This window comes from Vulpes vulpes, chromosome X (genome assembly GCF_048418805.1).
Source record: "Vulpes vulpes isolate BD-2025 chromosome X, VulVul3, whole genome shotgun sequence".
Taxonomy (NCBI): domain Eukaryota; kingdom Metazoa; phylum Chordata; class Mammalia; order Carnivora; family Canidae; genus Vulpes; species Vulpes vulpes.
In genome coordinates this window covers 73,405,294-73,424,612 of record NC_132796.1, presented here as the reverse complement: position 1 = coordinate 73,424,612, position 19,319 = coordinate 73,405,294, and the positions used below count along the sequence as shown (strand labels likewise).

Below are 19,319 nucleotides of genomic sequence, written 5' to 3'. Positions count from 1 at the left end.
CAGGATAAATCCATTCTCCTGGTGCTCAGAGGGTGGTGTTCAGGTAGGATGTGGAAGGGTTCACCCAAGTCACATTCCTCCTCAGTGTGGATCTAACTGGTTTCTCTGCTTTAGCCTGCAGCCAGGCACAGACTCTCCCAAGCTGATGACTGGGCTGTCTTCAACATACTTGGAGGACAGTTACTGTCTTTCCTTTCCTTCTCCCTTTCTCTTTTGGGGAACTTTTTATGAGGGAAGATATAAAGCCCCAAAGATTCCTAACTGGAAACATTGGTCATGACAGTCTTTGGCTAAGCAATTGTCTGATCTGGGTCTGACCAGGTAACTTGGAGATAAAGCAGAAGAGGTTGCCCCTCAAGTCCAATGAAGTAGCCCTCAAAGCAATTGAAGTGAAAATGGGGACATCTCAGGCAAGACCTCCCTCATCACTCTCCCACCTACCTTGCTTAGACTCCCAGAAGGGCCTCTGTTGTGTCTGGGCGTGTTGGTGTGGTTCTGCAATAACTTTAGCTCTGTGTGTGCCTGGTGCGGTACTTCTGATGTCTGCATGAGCCCAGGCTCAGGGATATAGGAAACCCCAGGTAAAGGAAGCATGCAAAAGCATATGGTCCTACAGTTTAGGAGAAATGGGGTGTCACCTTCTGTTTGAACAACACCCTTGCACTGCAGACCCAGCCCCTAACTTGGGGCCAGGGCAGTCAAGCTTTGAATTGGTATGAAGATGCTTTTAAAGGCATTGATGTTGGAGGAAGCAATTGTGATCCTTTATCTTTAGGTTTCTCATCTGAGGAATTATTACCACTTTTTTTTTTTGATATCCTAAAAGACTGGTTGGGCAATAAGGTGAAGATAAAATTCAAATTCTTGGGTTTAGGAAGGCAGAGTGGTTAAGGGTACGGCCTTAGAACCATAATAACTTGGGTTTCAATCTGGGCTCTTCCCCTTATAGCATGCAACATAGCATAAATCACTTATCTTTTTTTCTTGGAGGGCACCTACTATCTTTGAAACTGAGCCATTTATGGGCTCCCTGGAAATAGAACTCTTAGATCAAAGAGAAAATGTCCTCTCCACCATTATCATTGCTCTTATCATCATAATTATCACCATCATCATCATCATCATCATCAAAGGATGGTATTGAGTGAATATTCAATGGATTCCTGTTGGGCACAGGCCACATATTGTAAAGATTCCTAAGGATCAGTAGGCAAGTCCTGGGAACCCATCATCTGAAAGTGAAGCCAATATAATGTGAAAGCAATATGGCTGGAATTGGATTCTCTGCTTATAAGAAGTATGAGCCCAGATTCATTCATCTCTAAAATAAGTGTAACCCTACATAAACCCTTAAGACCATTGTTGGAAGTAAATGCAGAAGACTATATAAAATTCCTGGCATGCAATAGACCCTCAGAGAATGTTAGATCTTTGATCATCATTATCAACAGTGCCATCATCATCATCATCATTCATCATTATCATCATCAGGTTATGTTGAGATAATACTCAAATATGAAAGTTACTCAAATATGCTTCCTTGATTCCATATCACCCTTCCAAAGGAAAAGTCTATTCTCATTTCTTTCATTCAACCTTATCCCTTGCATAAGCAAATGGTACATAAACTAAATGGAATAACTGTCATTCATTTGAAATTCTAAAATAATTCTTTTTTTCAAAGATTTATTTATATATTTGAGACACAGAGAGCACAAGTGGGGTGAGAAGCAGATCCCCCGGAGCTCATTGTGGGACTCCAGGATCATGACTTGATCCAAAGGCAGACACTTAACTGACTGAGCCACCTAGGCACTCCAGAAATAATTGAATTCTATATACATTTACAGCATTTATGCACTCTGGTCCCTTTTGTGTATTGTAAGATAAGAAACAAATTCCTTCTAAATTTCCAATTTATTTAGTTATCTGCCTGAAAATTTGAAATCATGAAGAAAATCTTACTTTCATGAATTACAAAATATGATGTAGAAACATCTCATTGACATGGAAAGCCGTTTCTGATCATTATACTGTTTCATGAGAAAGCCAGCTGCAACACACATACACACACACACACACACACACACACACACACACAAGGTAAAGAGAAATATCAAACGATTTGAAGTGAATATTTCTAAATGGTATTATTATGGGAAATTTATAAATTCATCTTTATCCTTCCTGTATATCCAGTTTTAACTTTTTAATGAACATGTTGAGTTTTTCCATAAAGATTTTATTTATTTGAGAGTGAGAGTGAGAAAGAGAACATGAGTGGAGGGAAGGGGGAGGAGAAGCCAACTCCCCACTGAGCAGGGAGCCCAACACAAGTCTCCATCCCAGGACCCTGGGATCATGACCTGAGCTGAAGGCAGAAACTTAACTGACTGAGCCACCCAGGTGCTCCGTGTAGTGTTTGTATAATTCATACATAAAGGTGAAAGTAGTATAATACCATTTCTCCTATCTCTTTAGCTGAGATAGGGCCTGTTGGCTCTTCCAGTTCCTTGTTTGCTTTCTGTTCCATCTTACTTCTGAGGAGAACCTGGTGTAAGTGTCAGACCTCTGAGGGTACTAGCTGAGGAGTTTTCCAGGCTCTATGCTACCTGGGTGCCACTCTACCTTGTGAGAAATGGTGTGCTTCTGTCTTTGTTTTTTTTTTTTTGTTTGTTTGTTTTTGTTTTTTTTTTTGGTGTGTGTGTGTGTGTTTCTGTCTTTGGTCACAAGGTGGCATTTATTTTTATTTTTATTTTTATTTTTATTTATTTTTATTTTTAAATTAATTTTTATTGGTGTTCAATTTACCAACATACAGAAAAACACCCAGTGCTCATCCCGTCAAGTGTACAAGGTGGCATTTTATAACTACTATCTAAATATTCTCCTACAAAGTGATATTATTATTTCAAAAATAAAATAGCAATAAACATAATTTTCAAAGGACATTACGAAACTCATTCCTAATTCTGCTATTAAAAATACACAAGTATACGGACACCTGGGTGGCTCAGTGGTTGAGCCGCTGCTTTTGGCTCAGGGCATGATCCTGGGGTTTTGGGATTGAGTCCTGCATCAGGCTCCCCACAGGAAGATTGCTTCTCCCTCTGCCTATGTCTCTGCCTCTCTCTCTGTATGTCTCTCATGAAAAATAAATAAAATCTTAAAAAATACACAAGTATAGTATTTTTCTATAATAAATACTGGCAGGATATATACCCTCAATTGTATTTACCAGAGCTCCCAAATTTACATTTCACTTATCTACTCATTCAACAAATATTCACTGGATGCTTACTGTGTATAAGACTGTGCTAAAAAAAAGAAAAAAAAGACTGTGCTAGCCAAAATCAGTTTATCCACCCCAGACTTTTCTCCTGAGACTCTATATTCAACTCTCTGATGATACTGGCCACATGTGCTAAGATAAATGTTATCCAACTATATGGATGTAATCCTGCTAAGACACATACTCATCACTTAACCAGTTTATCCCTTAATCCTGGAGGCTCACCATGTAAAGTGGAGGCAGTATGAAAAAACTAGGTTGATTTACTTTTATTTTTTAAAAAGATTTTATTTATTTATTCATGAGACACAGAGAGGCAGAGACATAGGCAGAGGGAGAAGCAGACTCCCCTGGGGAACCCAATGTAGGAATTGATCCTGGAACTGGGATCACGCCCTGAGCCAAAGGCACAAGCTCAACCGCTGAGCCACCAAGGTGTCCCTAGATTTAGAGTCAGAAAACCTTTTGTTGAAATAGGCATTTTCTTAAATTTCAGAACACTTGTAATTGATCAAAAGGATTCTTAGAAACCTAGGAAGTGGATTAATAATATAAGGTTTCAGATACAAGGCATATCTGTACATCTAGGGTTGAAAGTCAAAGTAAAGTCTACATTACACATTTGACAGCCACTGATATAGATTTCCAAGGTCTGCTTCTTTCCCCCCCTACCTACCTCCCCCTGTTGTTTATTGAGCTCCTGTGGAAGTGCACTGGCCCTTGGCTAGGCCTTGAGACAAAGCAGTGAACAAAAGAAAATTCTTGCCTTTATGATGCTTCTATTCTGATTTATACTCTTTAAAAAAAAAGTGAGGTAAAATGTACATACAGTGAAATGCAGAGACTTTAAGTATATACAATTTCCATTGCTCCAAAAGGTTTCCATCACTCCAAAAAGTTTCCTGTCCTTTTTCATAGTGTGAATATACAATTTGTTTATCCTAATTATTATCCAAAATAACCAAATGTTTTAGACATTTGAGTTGTTTCCATTTTTTTGGTCTATTATAATTATAGCTGCTATAAAGATGTATAATTTTTTTTGTGTATGTGTTCTTATTTCTCTTGGGTAAGTATCTAGGAGTAGAGTTGGCTGGGGCAAAGAAAAGGCAACTGCTTGATTTTATGTGAAATTGCCAACAATTTTTCAAATTGGTTGTAACATTTTGTTCTCATACAATGTGTGAGAATTTCAGTTGCTCCACATTCTCACCAAAATGTCAATGCCATGAAAGAAAGAAGGCAAGAGAACTATTCTAGATTAGAAGAGATTAAAAGACAGCAACTAAATACAATGTTTGAATAAGGATAGTAGATAAGAAAATAGTATTACATCAATGTTAAATTTCCTGAATACAATCATTGTATTGTGCTTATTTAGGAGACTGTCTTTATTTTATTTATTTATTTATTTATTTATTTATTTATTTATTTATTTATTTTAAAGATTTATTTATTTATTCATTCAGAGAGAGAGAGGCAGGCAGAGACACAGGCTGAGGGAGAAGCAGGCCCCATGCAGGGAGCCCGATGCGGGACTCCATCTTGGGTCTCCAGAATCACGCCCTGGGTTGCAGGCGGCGCCAAAGCGCTGCGCCACTGGGGCTGCCCGGAGACTGTCTTTATTGTTAGGAGATAAAATGCTTAAGTTTTATGATGTTTATGATTAACTTTAAAATAGTTCAGCAATGAAAAAGAAAATAAATATATAGTACGAGAGAGAAGGCAACTGGCAAAATGTTGATTGGTGAATCTAATCTAGGTGAAAGGATTAAGAGTATATAGGCATTCACTTCATTATATTTGAAATACTTTGCAGGTTTGAACTTTTCAAAATAAAAAGTTAGTGGTAGTGGAGTGGGGGAAGCCATAGTTCAGCTCTCCAGAAAAAAAGAGGTAGCTAAATGAGAATCTAGAATCAAGATTGACAAATTTCTTTGTTGGCAAACATGAGATGATGGATTATGCAAACCAGTTTAGAGGAACACAATGACAGCGACGACTAGCTGAACTTTACTTCTGGTAATAGTTTAAGAAATCATTCCATAGGCTGACTTGTGGGGACAGACATGTCATCAAGACTTTTTTTTTGTAAAAAAAAAAAAAGCAATATTTACACAGCATGGATATGATCAGATTCTTGTGTGAGGAAGAGAGGAGCTTGACAACATCTAAGTATCCAATAAAAGTGGACTGGAAATAACCTTAGGGAGTGAAGACAAAAAAAATATGGTTTAATAAGAAAAACTGAAAGTATTGCTTCAGATCTTGATGTGGAAAGACTATGTGAACTGCTTTGCCAGCAGGGAAAGTATCAAAAAATGAGAGTCACAGAGACCAAGTTTGGTCCTGTCTTCAATCACCATGTAGTGCAGGATGAAAACAGTGGTCCAGAGCAAGTGTTCAGAGTGAGGAAAGAAATATAACAATGGTAGGAATGGAGTAACAGGGAGTGTAAGGATGCAGCAAGGATGGAAGTGAAGCAAAAGAATCCAAAATAAGAGTAATGTAATTTGTAATTACACAAGAGCCAAAGATGAAACTGAATTCAGACTAGAAATACATCAGGACTATAGTATAGTGGTATATATAAAGTTGCCCTCCAAGAGCCACATTTTATACCAATCTTCTAAAAACTCCACAAATGGAGTTTATCTCCAATAACAGCTGATGTGAAAATATATAAACATATTCTCTATTTGTCAGGTTCTTTTTGTCTTTGAGAATTCTGTAAAAAGTAGAATGAGGATTTCCCAAAGTTACGCTGACTTCAAGGAGCTGTTTTAAGGGTTACTGAATGTGATGCAGACATCTTTCTATATGAGATTCGGGAATCATCTTCTTATGAGATAAGGACAATACTTCTCTGGGAGACCAGAAACGAGGCTGTTGCAGTAGTTTAAGAGACATATAAACACTAGATCTTGGTAATTGTTTGGATATGGACACTAAGAAAGAAAGTCTGGTTTAGGGAACTGGTTGAATCCTGGTGTTTTTATTTTATCTTATTTTATTTTAGTCGAGTATAGTTAACATATGGTATTATATTAGTTTCAGGTGTACAACATGGTGATTCAAAAATTCCATACATCACCCAGTGCTCATCACAAGTGCACTTCTTAATCTGCATTACCTATTTTACCCATCTCCCCACCCACTTCCCCTCTAATAACATCAGTTTGTTCTCTATAGCTAAGAATTTGTCTCTTGGTTTGTTTCTCTCTCTCTTTTTTCTTTGCTCATTTTTGTTTGTTTGTTTCTTAAAATTCACATATAAGTGAGATCATATGGTATTTGTCTTTCTTTGATTTATTTTGCTTAGCATTATGCTTTCTAGCTCCTTCTATGTCATTGTAAATGGCAAAATTTCATTCTTTTTCATGGCTGAATAGTAATTCATATATATAAATTTATGTATATCACTCCTTTATCCATTCATCTATTGACAGACACTTGGACTGATTCTATAATTTGGCTATTATAAATAATGCTGCTATAAATACAGGGGTGCATGTATCCCTTTGAATTAGTGTTTTTGTATTTTTTGGGTAAATACCAGTAGTGCAATTACTGGATTGTAGGGTAGTTCTATTTTTAACTATTTGAGGAAACTCTACACTATTTTCCACAGTGGCTGCGTAAGTTTGCATTCCTACCAACAGTGCACAGGAGTCCTTTTTCTCCACATCCTTGCCAAAACATGTTGTTTCTTGTATTGTTGATTTTAGTCATTCTGACAGGTGTGAGGTGATATCTCATTATAGTTTTGATTTGCATTCCACTGATGATGAGTGATGTTAAGTATCTTTTCATGTCTATTAACCATCTGGATATCTTCTTTGGAATAATGTCTGTTCATGTCTTCTGCCATTTTTCAACTGGGTTACTTGTTTTTTGGTATTGAGTTGTATAAGTTCTTTATAGATTTTGGATAATGACCCTTTATCAGATATGCTATTTGCAAATATCTTCACCCACTCAGCAGTTTGCCATTTAGTTTTGTTAATTGTTTCTTTTGCTGTGCAGAAACTTTTTATTTTGATGTAATACCAATAGTTCATTTTTGCTTTTATTTCTCTTGCCTCAGGAGACCTAATTAGAAAAATGTTGCTATGGCTGATGTAAGAGAAATTGCTACCTGTGCTATTAGGATTTTTTTTTTTATTTCAGGTCTTACATTTAGGTTTTAAATACACTTTGAATTTATTTTTGTGTATGGTATATAAGAAAGTTTTCCAGTTTCCTTCTTTTGCATGTTGCTGTCCAGTTTTCTCAACATCATTTGTTGAGGAGAATTTTTTTCCATTGAACCTTAATTCCTGCTCTGTCAAAGATTAATTGACCATATAATTGTGGATTTTTTATCGTATTCTATTGATATATGTGTCTATTTTTGTGCCAGTATCATACTGTTTTGATTCTTACAGCCTTGTAATATAAGCCAAAATCTGAAGTTATGATACCCCAGCTTTGCATTTCTTTTTCAGAATTTCTTTGATTATTCAGGGTCTTTTGTGATTCCATACAAATTTTAGGATCATTTATTCTAGTTCTGTGAAAAATACTATTGATATTTTGATAGGGATTGCATTAAATGCATAGATTGCTTTGGATAGTATAGACATAAAACAATATTTTTTCTTCCAATCCATGAGTGTGGAAAGTCTTTCCATTTCTTCATTAATTTAGATAAAGGTCCGAGAGAGAGATTTTGGGTGTGGAGAAAGAAGAACTGAAAGAGAAGGCTTTTAGTTCAAGGTAGAGCATTTAGGTGGCGAAGTCCAAAATTAAGTTGGATAAAATAACAAAAGAGCTCCAAAGACAGACAAATGGTAGAGACACAGATTTGGGAGTCAATGTTCATATGATGGTGTAAATTTAAACATTGTGCTAGGCTGAATATTGTTCCCCAAAGATATCAAGGTCTTAAATCCCTGGAACAGGTAAATTTTATCTTACATGGTAAAAAGGGATTTTGCTGATATGATTAAGTTAAAGATCTTGAGATGAGGAGATTATCCTGGATTGTGTAAGTGGCTCATAAATGTAATTGCAAGTGTCCTATAAGAAGGAGGGAGATTTGATGTTCAGAGGATGAAAAGGCAATGTGATAATGGAAGCAGAAATTATAGTGGTGCAACCACAATCCAAAGAATGTTGGTAGCCAACAGAAGCTGGGAAAGGAAAGGAATGGATTCTCTCCTGAATCCTTCAGAAGGAATCAGACCTCACAAACACCTTAAGTTTAGCCTTGTAGAATTCAAAATTTGGAGTTCTGGCCTCCAGAATTGTAAGAGAATACATTTCTGTTATTTTAAGCCACTAAGTTTCTGGTAATTTGTTACAGCAGCAATAGGAAACTAAACACTAAAACCTTTTCATTTGGGGAATAAAAAAGCTCTGTGAAAGAACTCTGAAAGATATCAATATTTCAGGGGGTTTATAGCTTATTCGCTCTGAGTACAAGTGGTGGTGTCAAATGGATCTGGATTCAAATCTATCTCTACACTTAGTTGCAGTGTGCCTTTGGGCAAGCTATTTAAACTATATACCTAAGTATCTCTATCTGTAAAATTGGGACAATAACAGAGTATCCGTCAAAGAACAGTTGTGAGGATTAAAGGCAAATATCTAATTAATGCCCCTGGTACATAGTAAGTACTTCATAAATGGTAGTTTTGGAGATACATATGTTTAAGCATGATTTACAGCTATTAATGTTCAATTAATAAACGTTTTTAATGTGGAGATGAATCAACACTACTATCTTTTTGGAAGAGGTATATTGGATTATTCAGCTCAGTTCAGCAATGTATGAGAGCATGTGGAAGTCTGGTGACACAGCCTGCACTGTTAAAAAATGCATCCATTTGGGCTGCTGTATGTGTATGTGTGTGTTGCATATTTATTTTTAGGAACAAACAAGTCAATATGCAACTTGTTGAGATATGAGATGGCAGCAAAATATTTTTCTACTTTAGGAAATTTTTTTTTAAAGATCTTATATATTTATTCATGAGAGACACACAGAGAAAGGCAGAGACATAGGCAGAGGGAGAAGCAGGCTCCCTATGGGGAGCCTAATGTGGGACTCAATCCCAGGACCCCAGGATCACAATCTGAGCCAAAGGCAGATGCTTAACCACTGAGCCACACAGGCATCCCTTTTTCTACTTTAATAGTTAATTTCTATTAAGCTCTCTCTCCTTCCTGGTCCCCTTAAAAAATTTCAGGTATTGTTTCTTTCTAAAGTCTTTTTTTAAGTAGGCTCCATGCCCAACATGGGGCTCAAACTCATGACCTTGAGTTCAAGAGTCACATGCTCTACCAGCTGAGCCTGCCAAGCATCCTATGTTTCTAAAGTTTCCAAACTAAAATTTAAAACAACCAATGACCAATAAATGAAAAAAAAAAGTATGTTAAAGCTGAATCTGGCCTAGTGGAATGTTGAAGATCTTAAAAAAAAAAAAAAACCACAGACAAAATTTTTCTCTACCCAAATGAAAATAGCTTTACTCTATTAATGATTAAGCAGTTATGCAGAAAAATATTTAGAATTAGCAAAAACCAGACTTTAGATCCCTGTCACCTTGTATGACAAAAGCAAGGTGGGCACTGGTGACTGAGAGAGAAGGCAGAGGAGAGTGGGAGGTAGCAGGAGAGGCAGGTAACCAAGAGGTAGAAGAGAGAAAAGCAGAAAATCCAAGGCCCAGCTAGAGTAGGGATAGAAAGTGGAGGGAGATGTTCACTAGCAATCAAAGAACAAATTCCAACCTAAGGCAGTAAAGCCACTTGTAGCCCCTTGGATTAGCATGGACAGGAATGAATGATAGGGAAGTTTATTATGAGGCTCCATGAACAGATGGACAGAGAGGGGGCCTTTGTGAGTGTACATTAGCAGGACTACAGTAAAGTTTCCTGCTCCACTCCTGCCAGATGAGAGGTGGGCTGGAGGGCCAGGAGTGAGTTGGCATGAGGGGTGAGCCCTCCAATGATGCATGACCAGCAGGTAAGGCAAGCATAAGTCCCTCTTGTCCAGATCTTTTTTCCTACAACATCCTCTTTTTCACTGAGGAGGGCTGACATCTGGTGCAGGACAGGACAGGGAGGATCACACTTCCCCAGAACAAAGCAAGTCTGTGTGGGCAACTGGAAGAGGAACTGTGTTGGTGGTTGTGGTATAAAGGGGTGTGTGTGAAAGGGAAGGAGGGCAAAGACTGAAGCTACTTTGGGCTTGTGTGCTCTATGCCTCTTCAACCTTCTGGAATAAAAATGATGAGCCTGGGGATAGAAGGAAGGGCTGGAGAAGGATCAGGGAGGGGACATATAGACCTGGGGATCATTTGGAAATACTTTGCTTCTTTTACAACCTGCCTACAGGGACGCGGTAGATAAACATGGAGATAAGCCTCAAGATGAAGAGGGAGGAGATAAAACAAATGGTAATGTAGAACACATACAGTGAATGGAATGGAGACTAAGATATCATTGAAACAAGTTCCCTATTCCAATATGGTGGGTACTGCATGGTTGGGGATGAGGGTGAGGCAGGCCAGGAAGGAGGACTTTTAAGACTTGAGGAGATGGGGTGGCTAATCTTGAAAGAGACTTTTATGTAGTGTACTGGTCTGTCCACCAAGCACTTCAGTACCACACACTTTCATCTGTCTGCAGGTCTAAATATCCATCAGGCACATCTTAGTCCCAGAAGGGGAACAGGAAGAGGAACTGCTTGGAATTTGGGCAGGTTGGTATGACACAGTGATCCCACCTGGAGCCCTAGGGTAAGGGGTGAAAGAGTGGATATGGTTCAGGAAAGAATATGACTAGGACACAGCCACACTGCTCCCACTTACCTCTCATTCAGTCAAGGGAAAGGACCATAGAAAGGACTAAATGGGAAATTGTTGAGAGAGAATTAGGAAATACATATTGGCCTTTCAAGAGTGGGAGAAGGGCAAGAACCTGGAAAGAGGAGTGAATTAGAGTAAGGGTGAGACCTTTGCATCCATTTCCTTGATCCAAGAAGGCAGATAGGTGCTGGAATGATCAACACACATTCAGCATTTCCTCCCTAATAGTAATTTAATTCAAAGGGAAAAGGGAAAAACAAATCTGGGCATGGAAAATACCTACCAGGCAAATGAAGAAAGGGTTGAGTATATATTTACCTGAGAAAGTGAAGGCCAGGGAGATAGAGGGAATAATAGCCAGGAGCAAGCACCCTATAGACATATGCCAATAATGATGAAGGGACAGGAGGAGGAGGGGGAGGAGATGAGATAGAAAGTGTCTGGAAGAGATAAAAAGATAAATAAATTTAGAATAATGCACTGGAAGAAAGGCAGTCCAGGAAACAGCCCATTTAATCCCATTTAATGCTTTTTTATCTTCAATTATCTTTTTTTCTTATGAAATTAGAACCCAACTTTTATTTTGGTTGCATTTTCTACATATAACTTTGCTCATCTTATTTTTAACCTTTCAGTGGTACTGGTTTTATTTTTTTAAGATTTTGAAAAAAAATTATTTATTCATGAGGGACACAGAGAGAAGGCAGAGACATAGGCAGAGGGAGGAGCAGGCTCCTCGCAGGGAGCTTGATGTGGGAGCTTGATGTGGGACTCTATCCCAGAACTCCAGGATCAAGCCCTGAGCCAAAGGCAGACGCTCAATCGCTGAGCCAGGTATCCCATAGGATGCTAAATTTCTTTTTTTTTATTTATTTTATTTATTTAATTTTTTTGGGGGGGAGAAAATCACTTTATTCTAATTAATTCATAAATGATAACGTCACAAAAGGTGATTTAAGGAGGCACACAAACATCTGTCCAGCCCCCAACTCAAACCATCTCAATAAACTTCTATACTAAAAATACCCTCGTTCATGAACAATTCTGAAGAAAGCTGTATTTAATGATGAAGGAGAGGTTTAACTGGTGGTTTTACACTTTATATCTTCTCTATTAATTATATTTTTATGCTAAATTAACTTGGTCATGAGAGATGATTTTCCATATCTTCCGATTTGAACTTCTTGATTAGGCTAATCCATCTGAAAATCTGCACTGTTTCAGCACCTCGCTGAAACCTTCACAAAGCTTTAGGTCACCCTGGTTCTGGGCACACTCCAGGAACTGTTTCATCTCGTAGTGGCATGGGCCAAACTGCTGCTGGTATGCTGGCTGGGTTCCCTGAGGCTCCTGGTAAGTGATGTCGGGCCTTGAAGGCTCAGTGTTACTTCCTCCACCAAAGCCCCCAGTAATGGCATGCCCAATCGTGTGCCCTACAGCAGAGCCTACAGCCACGCCAGCTGCAGTGGTTGCCATCTGGGCCATGAGACCTGGCTGCCGGGGTGCAGCAGGTGAGCCAACAGCAGATGGCGGAGCTGCTGCTGGCGGCTGAGCGGCTGGTGCTGGTCTAGGCGCAGCTCTCATCTGAGGTGCCCGGCTGGCCGGAGGAGCCATGCGGGAGGCGCGGCTCCGGCTTCCACGCGGCATGTCTACTGGGACAGGAGCACGGCGCCCAGAAGCCCGACACTCGGCGAAGACCTAAATTTCTTTTTTTAAAAAAAGATTTATATTTATTTATTCATGAAAGACAGAGAGAGAGAGGCAGAGACACAGGCAGAGGGAGAAGCAGCCTCCATGCAAGGAGCCTGATGTGGGACTCGATCCCAGGTCTCCAGGATCATGCCCCAGGCTGAAGGCAGTGCTAAACCACTGAGCCACCCGGGGAGCCCAGATGCTAAATTTCAAGGGACATTTGAGTCCCTTAGCTAGAAGTATCAACTAGGCTATTATTGTAGATATATTAATTTAATAATGAATCCTTTATGTGCTATATGGGGAAAATGTTTCACAAGATTGCTGAGTAGATCAAGTGAGGTAATATGTGAAATGAGCTGTTGTGGGGGATGCCTGGATGGCTCAGTGATTGAGCGTCTGCCTTTGGCTCAGGTGGTGATCCCAGAGTCCTGGGATGGAGTCCTACATCAGGCTCCCCACAGGGAGCCTGCTTCTCCCTATGCATATGTCTCTGCCTTTCTCTCTGTGTCTCTCATGAGTAAATAAATAAAATATTGAAAAAATAAATGAGCTACTGTGTTTGGCTACCTCCTTCACCCCACCTACATGCAGGACCTCAGATTTCTTCAGATATCCTTCAGTTATTGATGGAGGTATTATCCAAAGTTTATAACATCAGTGCTGAGAAACAAGACCAGACAGCAAAGGTGGTTGTCCATTCTTTTGTTCCTCTGCTACTATCCCACCCACCATGGGCCTTACCCTTGAAACTGCCATGTTCTGCTTCGCACTGCTACAGGCGTTTTGGAGTCTTCAAGATAGTACAAATCTTACTGATTTATCTGGAGTCCCTGGTAGATCAAAATCCTTCTATATCCTTAAATAAATGTAGAGGATATACTTCTTTCCACTTCAATATTACATTTACCCAGATAGGTACTGCCCCAGTGTTGCTTGGGCGCTGATGCAACCATACACACAAAAAGCCATTTTAACTTACAGGCAACTCTTTTCTGTGGTAAATGTATTGGGGGCATTAAGGGCCTAAGAAAGGAGATAAATGTGTAGCAAGAGATATTGTACTACAGTGAAGATTGTTCCTTACCGTTCACTCTGACATACAAAGCCCTATTTGCCTGTTTCCTTTAAGTTGTGATCATTACATATTTTCATATTAGGGCCACTCTTCCAGGTGTTAAAAGAAAACCACAGGCCCAAAATAGAGTCAATTATGATAGGCCAAGTCACCAAACTGGGGCTTAATACCTAACCTGATTACAGGTTCAACCTCCCTCAGAAATGTAGTCTTAACTAGGCAGTCAGGAATTTTCTGGTCAGCAGCAAAGAGGTAATTTGTCACATGGGCCTCTCCATCCCCCAAAGAAAGATGATGTAATCCACTTAATAAGACCCTCTGGTGTTCCGCCTAAAGGAAGGTGATGTTGCCTGAAAACAATTTTCTTTTGCTAATAACTTCCTTGTCCCACCCTTATGTTTAATAAAGCCAGTTATACCTGCAAATTTACTAGGTTGAATTTTGTTTTTTAACACGGGTCAGGAAACTTACCTAAATGTATTAATTATAGGGTGGCATAGGATTCAGGTTCAAGCTAAAACATACTCCTTACTCTATCCCACACAATCTATATCCCACAGATCAATCAATAAAGCTAAGTATTGTGTAAAACATCATTATTTCCCCAATATATTATGCCCAGTTAAAACAAACACATCTTTTTTTTTATCCGGGTCTGCTAAGTACCTACTGTCTAATAAGGTACATTATAACTAGATATGTTACACATATTAAGCAAACATACCATCATGGCAGGAATATACCATTCTCTACCTTGGGATCTTTTATTTTTTTTTAATTTTTTTAAATTTTTATTTATTTATGATAGTCACAGAGAGAGAGAGAGAGAGAGAGAGAGAGGCAGAGACACAGGCAGAGGGAGAAGCAGGCTCCATGCACCAGGAGCCCGACGTGGGATTCAATCCTGGGTCTCCAGGATCAGGCCCTGGGCCAAAGGCAGGCGCTAAACTGCTGCGCCACCCAGGGATCCCATCTCTTATTTTTTTAATTAAAAAACAGTTTTTAAAGATTTTATTTATCTGATAGTGAGCAAGACAGCACAAGCAGGGGGAGCAGCAGAGAGGGAGAAGCAACTCTCTGCTGAGCAGGAAGTCTAATGCAGGGCTCAATCCCAGGATCCGGGATCATGACCTGAGCCAAAGGCAAATGTTTAACCAACTGAGCTACCCAGGTGCACGTTGTGATCAGTTTTTAAAAATACTCTTTCCTTTGATATTTGCTCCTATTCTTGCTATGGAACTGAATGCTTACTGTAATTTAACTACTACTATTGTGTAATAGTGGAGTACTGAAAGCTCTTCCACCCTTTCATACTGCTTTGTGGACCAGTGATAAATGCACTTGGAAAATTCCTTTTTACAAAAACATGTGAAAATGTAGTACCTTTTATATTTGTTAGCTGTTCCATACTACCATTTTATTGGTTCTCAGGGCTGTCCTGGCTAAGTCCTTAAGAGCCAGGTGCTTCATATTTGTAACCTCCAATCTCTTTCTTCTATTTTGGGATCCATTATGACCCCCATGCTTAGACCAGTGGTTCCCAAACCTTATTGCACTCATAGTCAACTGGCAGACTTGGAAACACAGATGGTTGGGCCCCACCCCCAGAGTTTTTATTTGCTTGGGCTGGAGTGGGGCCTGAGAATCTGCGATTCTACCAAGTTCTTAGGTGATGCTGCTAGTCCAACAGCCACACTTTAAGAACTACTGGCCTTAAATAGTAATTGGTAAACACTCAATAAATTTGTTGAATAAATGAATGAAATAAATGAATATTAACAATAACCATTTGAAATGTATCAGAATTGCCTTTTACAAATAGGGCACTGAGAGACAAAAAGTTAAGTGAATTGTGTATAGGGGCCAAGGGCAGGCTGCCCCCAAATGTGCCACTTTGGCATATCGATTATTTTATTTTTTAAAAGATTTTGGTTTTTTTTAGCATATGAAATATTTTATTCATACAAAAGTTTCCATGTTTTAAAAATAAAGTAGAAATGTGCTTTAAAAATTAGACTTCTTTTTTTAAAATAAATATCCCATTTTTTTCATTTTTTTAAAAATAAATTTATTTTTTATTGGTGTTCACTTTGCCAACATACAGAATAACTCCCAGTGCTCATCCCCTCAAGTGCCCCCCTCAGTGCCGGTCACCCATTCACCCCCACCCCCCGCCCTCTTCCCCTTCCACCACCCCTAGTTCGTTTCCCAGAGTTAGGAGTCTCTATGTTCTGTCTCCCTTTCTGATATTTCCCACACTGTTGGGGATTTCCCCAAAGATTCAGATGCAATGAAACGCCGGGACACCTGCACCCCGATGTTTAGAGCAGCAATGTCCACAATAGCCAAACTGTGGAAGGAGCCTCGGTGTCCTTCAAAAGATGAATGGATAAAGAAGATGTGGTTTATGTATACAATGGAATATTACTCAGCCATTAGAAATGACAAATACCCACCATTTGCTTCAACGTGGATGGAACTGGAGGGTATTATGCTGAGTGAAGTAAGTCAATCGGAGAAGGACAAACATTATATGTTCTCATTCATTTGGGGAATATAAATAATAGTGAAAGGGAATAATAAGGGAAGGGAGAAGAAAAGATTGTGTTTTTAAGTAACCTCTACACCCAATGTGGCGCTTGAACTCACAAACCTAAAATCAAGAGTAGCATGATCTACTGACTGAGCCAGCCAATTGCCCCTGCATTGTGATTATTTTAAATAAAAATTATTTAAGAAGGAGCCTATGTAGAAAAGCTCAGATCTTCCTCTGTCCACCCTAAAAGCAGGGAATAAATCTCCCATGTGAAATGTATCCTCCCTGTACCAGGAGGTGAAGAGACATCTTTATCACTAGAGATGAGAAATTTAGAGCTGAGAAGGCTATATGAACAACCTTTGTTACTTTTTAGTAATTTACTACCCCAGCCCAAAATCTGTTTAGAATTCCTTACTGATTGGAACTCCCAAAATTGTTTTCTTTGTCCTGTCAATTCCTCAGAGAATTATTGTTTCATTGTCTAAAAAGTATAACAACTGCCCATTGTAGTAATTTCTTCTTCCATTATTGGGGCTTTGTGCGCATGTAATAAAACTTCTTTTCTCCTGTTGATCTGTTTTATGTAAATTTAATTCTTAGTCCAGCTGGAAGAAACTGATAGGTTGAGAAGAATTGTTCCTTCCCTTCATGTGTAAGGTAAAAATTTAACCCAATTTGCCTAGATCTAAAGTCCTGGTTTTTAACAACTATGTTGTGTTGCATCCTCAATGTCAATTTAATGGCTTTTACTTTAGAATATTAAAAAAGTTGTCACCACTCGCAGTGTTTGAATGTATTTTACTATTAACATGTTCAATTATTTTTCTTTTCTTTTTCTGCTATGTACATGCATTATTATAATCAGAAATTTCCATGACAAATATTATAAATGCCTTAAAACAAAATAATATTATAAAGCATATTAAAATACAAATAAACTCAAAACAAAACAAAAGAAAAATGAATAAACAATGCAATGCAAGATTTACAACATGCATTATGGATTTGGAGTTAACCTCAATATTTGAGTAGCTCTTACAAATCTATAGCAAAATGGCCTTCAATCAACAAAAGACAAAAATGGAAGCTTCAAAATAAAATGTGTGTACTTATTTGGGGTCTTATGGAGACACAGGTTTGACTAAAATTAAAAGCATGCACCAGAGAGACAAAGGATGTTAGGGTGTTTAAAGAGGAATGAAGTGATTTACATAAATTGTTTTGAAGAAAATGTGATTGGTGCTGTTATTGTTACAGTTATACTAATCTACATATGATTGGTTGCTAGGGCTAGTTTAGGCAGAAAGTCCATTTATGTTCATTTTAACATATAACAGATGCCTTGGCTTTTAGCTGAGTTGAGCAAAAATTCTGAGAAATTGAGACAGAAGATGTGCCTAAGCCCCATTTCCTCAATGTCTTCCCTGTTGGCCCCGTTTTAAATAACTCTCTTAGCAATGGTTACTCCATCTTATTCTTTTCATTGCCAGGACTAAGGATATGAATGGGAAATTTACAGTAAGGAAAGCATAAAGGACCAATAGACAAATGGTAACTAAACTAATAATGGAAGAAATACAAATAAAAACAAAATAAACCCTTCCTTTGTCATCAAATCAAAGAAGATTAGAAAAACTGATAAGATTCTGTGTTTGAGTGTCAGTAAATAGAACTAGCATGTTGTTGGTGGGAGTAATGTATAAGCACACTTTTATGAAGGGGAGGTTTGCATATGAATGTCAATTAGAACAATAATGATAATACTGAAACTTGAAAACAACACAAATACACATGAATAGTGTATTGACTCAATACATTCTTTTACACATATTGAAAGAAACAGTATATAGTAAATGAAAAAACTTAGGGAGACTTCTGATTAAATGTTATAAATTGCTACAAGCTTTTATCTTCCTTTTTTCATAAGCTCTCACAAGAATTAAGTAAACTGAAAACATTAAAAAAAAAACCCTTAATTTTGGAATAATTTTACAGAAGAGTTGTGATGATAGTAAAGGGAGTTCCTGTATACCCTTCATCCAGATTCTTCTAATATTAACATATTTCACCTATTAAAATTAAGAAATTAACACTAGTTCAATACTGTTAACTAGACACCTTATACAAATGTCAACAAGTTTTCCTCATAGTCCTTTTTTTCTGTTCCAAGATTCAATACAAGATACTCACTGTATTTAGTTATTTCCTGTTCTCTTACATTCTCTGACAGTTGCTCTTTCTTTTGTTTCATGATTTTGACATTTTTTGAAGAGCGCTGGTCAGCTATTTTGTAGTATGTCCCTCAGTTTGAACTTGTCTGATGTTTTCTCATGATTATCAAGATTACAGGATTTAGGTAAGAATAACATAGAGGTAGTATGTCCTTTTCTGTGGTATTCTGTGACGTGATTCATGTGATATTATATCAATATGATTTATTTATTACTTATTAGTGGTGGTGTTAACTTTGATTTCTTGGCTAAGATGATGTCTGCCAAGTTCTTCCTCTATGAGATCTTTCTAATGTTCTAATGGTGATTTTCTGTATTCCTCACACTGACTAGATTTATTACCTGGAATTATTCTCTCTCTTTAGTAGAGAGAGAGAACCATTAGAACACCAAAGTAGTAATTGCTGCATGTAAGACTCACAGATGAATGCTAAATTTAATGAGTAAAATTTTAAGAAAAAACGGGATATTTGCATAGTTTAAGTATCTCCCCTCCAAATTTTAATTAATTACTATGTGTTTTTTTAAATATACACCAACAAGTTCTTTGATACTTGTCCTCCCAGGAGGTGAAGCTTCACCTATGCTACTATCTATCTATCTATCTATCTATCTATCTATCTATCTATCTATC

General features: G+C 38.0%; 1 pseudogene; it reads right to left on the bottom strand.

Annotated features, from left to right (window-relative positions):
• Positions 1–12,187: 12,187 nt before the first annotated feature.
• Positions 12,188–12,838, bottom strand: LOC112911526 (coiled-coil-helix-coiled-coil-helix domain-containing protein 2 pseudogene; annotated as a pseudogene).
• Positions 12,839–19,319: the final 6,481 nt, after the last annotated feature.